Source organism: Zingiber officinale, chromosome 1B (genome assembly GCF_018446385.1).
Source record: "Zingiber officinale cultivar Zhangliang chromosome 1B, Zo_v1.1, whole genome shotgun sequence".
Classification (NCBI taxonomy): Eukaryota; Viridiplantae; Streptophyta; class Magnoliopsida; order Zingiberales; family Zingiberaceae; genus Zingiber; species Zingiber officinale.
Window position 1 is genome coordinate 78,261,006 of NC_055986.1, and position 6,437 is coordinate 78,267,442.

The 6,437-nt window shown below is 40.0% G+C and overlaps 1 long non-coding RNA gene across 2 annotated transcripts; it reads left to right on the forward strand.

The window, feature by feature from the left end:
* Positions 1-1,027: 1,027 nt before the first annotated feature.
* Positions 1,028-3,326, forward strand: LOC121973111. 2 transcript variants are annotated; one of them, XR_006109407.1, is made up of 4 exons: positions 1,028-1,670; positions 1,763-1,862; positions 2,044-2,107; positions 3,267-3,326. It is a non-coding gene; the product is annotated as an uncharacterized LOC121973111 (long non-coding RNA). The 2 variants fall into 2 exon arrangements; XR_006109395.1 differs by lacking the exon at positions 3,267-3,326 and adding an exon at positions 3,054-3,107 and having other exon boundaries at positions 1,037-1,670.
* Positions 3,327-6,437: the final 3,111 nt, after the last annotated feature.

The window sequence follows — 6,437 nt, forward strand, 5'->3', positions numbered from 1 at the left end:
TAACAAATTAATTTTAAACAAATAAATAAATTGTAACTTAATTAAATCAATTTCATTTTAAATAAATATTTTTCACTTAAATAATTTTAACTTAATTAATTAAATAATTTTAACTTAATCACTTAAATAATTTTAGCTTAATTAATATATAATTGTAACTTAATTAATAAAATCAATAAATTAATTTAACACAATTAAGATTATTAAATAAGTTAAAAATACTTAAATCTAACCAATTCCTAACTGGAAATTTTTAACTCACTAAAACCATCTCACAATCACCCATAGGGATACCATGTTCGATAACCTAGCCTGAGTGAGATAGAACATTAAAAGTTAATTTAAATCAAACTATCTTTCTATCCATCAAATTGAACCAAATCAAATACTTTATGTGTAGGAACATAAAGATTTGGATCAATGGATGTTAGACAGTGGATGCTCCAGGCACATGATTGAAAATATATTGAAATTCACTAAGCTGAAATTCAAGAACCTAGGGTCCATCGCATTCGGCAATGACGAAACACTCAAGGTAATCAGAACAGGTAATATCCAACTAAGTTTCGATTTCTATATTCGAAAAGTTTTATTGGTTGATCGATTGAATTTTAATTTACTATGTATTAACCAATTATGTGACTCAGGGTATTTAGTCATATTTTCAAAATCTGAATGCTTAATTAAAAATATTGAAAATCCTTAAATCACACTTAAAGGGATTCGGAAAAAGAATATCTATTCAATTGATCTACCAACCTCCTCACTTAAGTGTCTATTGACACAAAAAGAGGAAACTAAGTTTGTAAAAATACCGAAAAAGGGCGAATAATAAAATGGAAAATTTCTGGAATTTTTAGAAATTTTTCAAAAAAATTTCGGAGCTCGTATGGACGAGTTTACGGGGATAAAAACGGGGCCCCGGGAAAGTATGTTTAGGTTACCCCATTTAAGTGAGAAAAAGTTGAATTTTTTTATTATATATATTTCTTTTCTTTTATTTCTCTTTACCCGTTTTTCTTTCCCCGACCCGTGCCTCCCCCGCACCTCACCATTAGTTTCTCCTTATCTCCCCCAAAATGACGCCACCCTCTCTTCATTTCGTCGAATCCGTTTCACCTTCTCCACCCGACGGCGCCACTCTTCTCCGCGAACAAAACCAGAGGACGAGGGGAATCCGAGCACTACTCTCCATTTCCTCTTCCCTATCTTTGCTTCCCGTGTCTGCTGGCCTCGCCACCGCCGCCAGATTCGGCCAATTTCCTGAACCCTAGGTTGGGTTCACAACCGGCTGATTTCCTCCTCACTAGGCCCGCGACGCTGCCCCTTCTCCTTTGCCCTAGCTGCTGCAGTGAGGGAGGAGCCGACCGATTTTCACCTCTCCTTCTTGCTTCGCCCGGTCGCCACAGCCGACCGCCACTGTGCACCTCCGACTACTGTCACCGACCACTAGGTCCGACCCGCCACAGATCGTCTCCCTTGTGCCCTAGCGCCGTCGTCACGCCGGTTGCCGTGAGCCCTAACTGTGGTCGCAGGATTTTGCTGAGCCCTCTTCCCCATCGGCTGATTGTTGACATTGTGCCCTAGCATCGTCGCCACCCTTTTCTGTCCCGGCTCGGCACCACAGTGGCATTGGGATTTCACCAGAGGAAGCTTCGGACCTGATTGGGGTACGATGTGTTTGGTATCAGACTTGTAAGGATCTGATCGCATTTTTTTTGTATGGGTATATTATGTTTAATTGGTTGATCAATCTTTATAGTTTTAGCCATTTCTATTGAGGGTGATCTATAGATTAGGTCACTGAGTTCCGATCACGAATTCCTCCGGTCGTGAGCCATCAATGAACATTATCGAGTTAGGTGAGTTTTGGATTAGTTCATGTATTAATCTAATCCAATTTGATTGTAGATAATTGGGGATACCTAATCCATTGTAATTGTGAAATGGGACGCTAAACCTAGTTGGATTTGGATTAATGGTTGGTTAGCTAATTAAATGCATAAGGGTATTAGCTAAATCCGTATATGTTTGATATTACAGGACATTGATTTGGGACGAGCACTTTGACGCAGAGGTTGTCTAGCTCGATCTACATTGGAGGCGGGTACGTTGACTTATCTTTGATAATGTCATGTTGATATGTTTAGTAGGTTATAACCTTTAGTAATGATTATGTTCGTCTTTGCTTCGGTTGGTCACTACTCGATACCGGTTACATTCTTGTTTTGTTTACATATTATGCACTTTATGTTAGTACCTACCTGATTATACATGCTAATAGGGGTAGTGACACAACCATGTGTTTATTATGTTCAGGATCAAGGTTTTTATACCTTATCTGATTTGTGTACCTTTGATTTGGTTCATTGTCCTATGGTACACATTTTATTTATATATGGATATTGCTATGCTGTCCAGGATTTTGTCATGCTTAGTGTCATGCATCATTCACATGATTGCATGCTGCGTGATTGTCGGCTCCATTATTGTTGAGCACATCACCAGTTACATGGATCTGCACACACTATCAATCATGGGTTAGTGGTATATCAGACAGGTGTGAGGCAGTTCTGCTGTTTGGCTCCGCTGGTCCGGTGACTCAGCGTGGTAGCCGGCAGACAGTTCTGCTCTGTTAGGCTCCGCTGGTTTAGTGTAGCAGCATGGTAGCCGGCAGACGGTTGGACTTTGTTTGGCTCCGTTGGTCGACTCATGGGTAGTGCGACGCAGTGTGGTAGCCGGCAGAGATTCCTTCCCGTCATCGTGTACCGGGAGATGAGAGCATTGAGCTCCCCCATTTATGATTTGGGATAGGAGGATAGGTGTACTCCGACAGCATCCCGTCCACTCGGTCACTCATCAGGAGTAATGACGGTAGAGTGCACGGTTGTCACAACCCTACCCACTCAGTCTCACCATCGTGTGTGAGATGGCTGACTGGCGTCAGAGGTGACCATGTCATTGGCATCATATGCATTTATGCATTTACTGATTGTGTTTGTTGCATTTATATGTTTCATTTGAATGGATGCATATGTTTGACATGCATACAGGATTTATGATACTCTCGGTCTGACGACCTGACTATTCTAATAGGAGGCCCTGGTGAGTACAGTTCTCTTCAGCCTTTTCTATTGTGCATCTTCCAGCTTTTGTCCAAGAGACTGTACTCCATAGTTATTACCATTTGTTATAGTTTACTATATATGTCAACTAGGTATCTGCTAAGTTGTTGAACTCACCCCCGTGGACACTATCTTTTTCAGGTACTAGGTTGTTTATGGAGTCGCTTGGAGTATCCTGCCTGCCGGTCCCCATGTCACATCAGAAGACCTGTCTCCGCTTTTGTTTATCTGTATTTTGGTATATGAATTTGTGTATTTAGCTTTGTGTTCCAGCTTTGTTCCTGGAGTGTTGTTTTGTTGTGTGGTGTAAGCCTAGCCGATTAGCAGTCTTCGTTTTTAGTTTGTATGTGTGTCCGTTGTATTTCCGCTGTGTTTGGTTCTGGTACAGCCGAGTGGGTTGTTAGTTTTACATATAACTGCGTGGTGGTGTTTTTATTGTATCAGCCGAGTAGGCTGCATATAAACTGAGTGGTTGTATGTATATTCCAGCCATCTGTGGCTGAGGTATATTGTGCATGTAGAAATGATTCAGATTGTCAACCGTACAGGGGAGGTGCTGTCGAAATTTCTTCGGACAGGGACTCCCTCGAGGCATGACAAAGTTATGGCATAGAAGACTAGGTCACACTCATACAAAACTCATTTAAAAAATGAGTCAAAATGGCTTAGTTAGAGGTCTGTCCAAATTAAAATTTATCAAAAATTTAATTTGTAATGCATGTCAACAAGGTAAACAAACCAAGTCAACCCATAAATCAACCAATTTAAGTAGAACTAACTCAATACTTGAACTTCTACACTTAGACCTGTTTGATTCACATGGGGCTAAGTCTCTAAGCAAAAACCAATATTGCTTAGTAATAATTGATGATTACTTAAGGTTTACTTGGGTAAAATTTCTAAAATCAAAAGATGAAACCTATGAAATCTTTAAAACTTTTTGTAACTTAGTAGAAAATGAAAAAGATACTAAAATTAAAAGAATTAGAAGTAACCATGGGGGGCATTTGAAAACCTAAAATTTATTGAATTTTGTGAGATTAATGGATATAAACATGAATATTCATGCCCTAGAACCCCCCAACAAAATGGTCTAGTAGAAAGAAAAAAATAGAACCCTACAAGTGTAAGACCGATGCGGCCGGCTAGAAGGGGGGGGTTGAATAGCCCTGAGTAAAACACAATCCTTTCTCGGACAATTAAGCTAACACTTAAAAAAAATAGATTAATCAGAAAATAAAGCATAAAAACGAGGCACCGGTTTTGACTTGGTTACAACCGGGGAGGTTGTTAATCCAAGGAAGATTGTTGCACTAAAAACTCCTTCAGGCGGAGAAGCCTCGTTTACAGCAGTGTAGGCACAAAAAGAAAGAAGCTAATCAAAGCAATGGAAGCACACAAGTGTTGTTACAATTTCTGAACTAAATGAAAAGCTTCTGGACCAAGGCTATATTTATAGCCTTGGTCGGGGCGCCTGGAAAGGTTCCGGGCGCCCTGGGGGGGATAAATTTTATCCCCCAACGTTCAGATCGAGATAATTCTCGATCTGGTCAACATTACTGTTCCGGGCGCCCGGAAGGGTTCCGGGCGCCCCGGATGGGTCCGGGCGCCCCGGACCCCGAAAGTCAACACAGTTGACTTTTTCATCCGGGACCGCTTCTCTGGTTCAGTCCCGCTTCGGTCCGGTTCTTCCGCTCCGGATCCGCTTGTTTGGGTGATCTCTGCCTTCCGGAAAAGGGCTCACCCGAACCCAACTTCCGGTCTTCTCGAGCGTGCTTCCCTCCGGCTTCTCGTCCCTCGGAATTGCCGCGTGTTTCCTTCTCGTCCGCCAGCGTACTCATCCGCAGTCTTCGTCCCTCGGTCGTCGACCTTCTCTGCTCCCCGAGCAATCTTCCGCTCCGGCTCGTCCCTCGGAACCACCGCCGCTTCCTTCTCGTCCGGTGTACTCTTCCACAGCACCTCGTCCCTCGGACTGCCGTCCTTCTCGCTAGCTGCGTCTTCCACTCGAGTACCTGTGTTCCTAAGCTCCTGCACACTTAGACACAAGGTTAAATACACAGGACCTAACTTAACTTGTTGATCACACCAAAACAACCTTGGGGTTCCAACAATCTCCCCCTTTTTGGTGTGATCAACCCAAGTTAAGCTAGGGTTAAAATAGACATAAAATTGAATTAAGTAAATTAACTTAAATTGCAATTTAAGTGCAAAAAGATAGAAAAATTAAATTCTACCTCCCCCTAGACTTATACGTTCCCTTCTCCCCCTTTGATCACAAAAAAATGGGGTTCCAAGAAAAATAATCTAAGGGTTAAAGACTTAGAAAAAGTATTTCTAAAAAAATCTAAGTTTTTAAGAAATTTAGAAAATTTTTCTAAGTAATTAAAGCTGAGATTTCTAGTTTCAAGAAAAAAGTTCTTAACTTAGGAAAAAATAATTTTTGAGAATATTTAAGTAAAAAAAAAAAAATTCTAAGTAGGTAAACTAATTTGAAATAAAATGTTTTGAATAACCTTTTTCAAGCACTAATTAATTCTTGTATTAATGCTTCATTAGTAAGTTAATTAAACATTTATTTCAATATTTTGGCTTCCAGGTCGTGGCGAGGCACTAGGCCTTCTTGGTTATTGGAGCAACAACCACTTCCTTAGACAAAGCCTCATAAAGAAATTCTTTATTTAATTTTCTCACTTAAAGCGCTAATTTTACTTTTAAAATTAATTTAAGCATGATTTAGGAATCCAATATAGGTTCCAACCTACTGGATTAACTAAAAAGTTTTTAGGGACATATTTTCTAGAGATATTTTTAATTTGTCCCTGGTGATATCTATAATACCAATTCAAATTATTGAACCTTCTAAAATTGGTTTTAGATGAGCAAGCAGAGTTTTTCAAATTTTCTACTTGAAAAATTAAATTTTGAATTTCTAATTTTAATTTTTCATTTTCTAAATTTGATTTATCTAGCATTTCTAACGGACAAGATGTAGCTAATATTGCTTTTAAATCTTTATTTTCATTTTCTAATTTGCAGCAATCTTTTGTTAAAATTTTAATGAATTTAAATATTTTATTAGGAGGAAGAGATCGTACCTCACTTACCTTGTCGATCTCGTTGTCGGTTTCTCCCCCTGAATCGCTGCTATCTTCAGACGTGGCTCCCCCTTCATTGATGCTTTCGATGCTCATTTCGGAAGAGCTTGATTCGCAGTCGTCGTCTTGATGACTCGCCATTAACGCGAGCCCGGAGAACTCCTTGACTTCTGATTCCGACGACGTATCGTCCCACGTCGCTTTTAGGGCCTTGCGA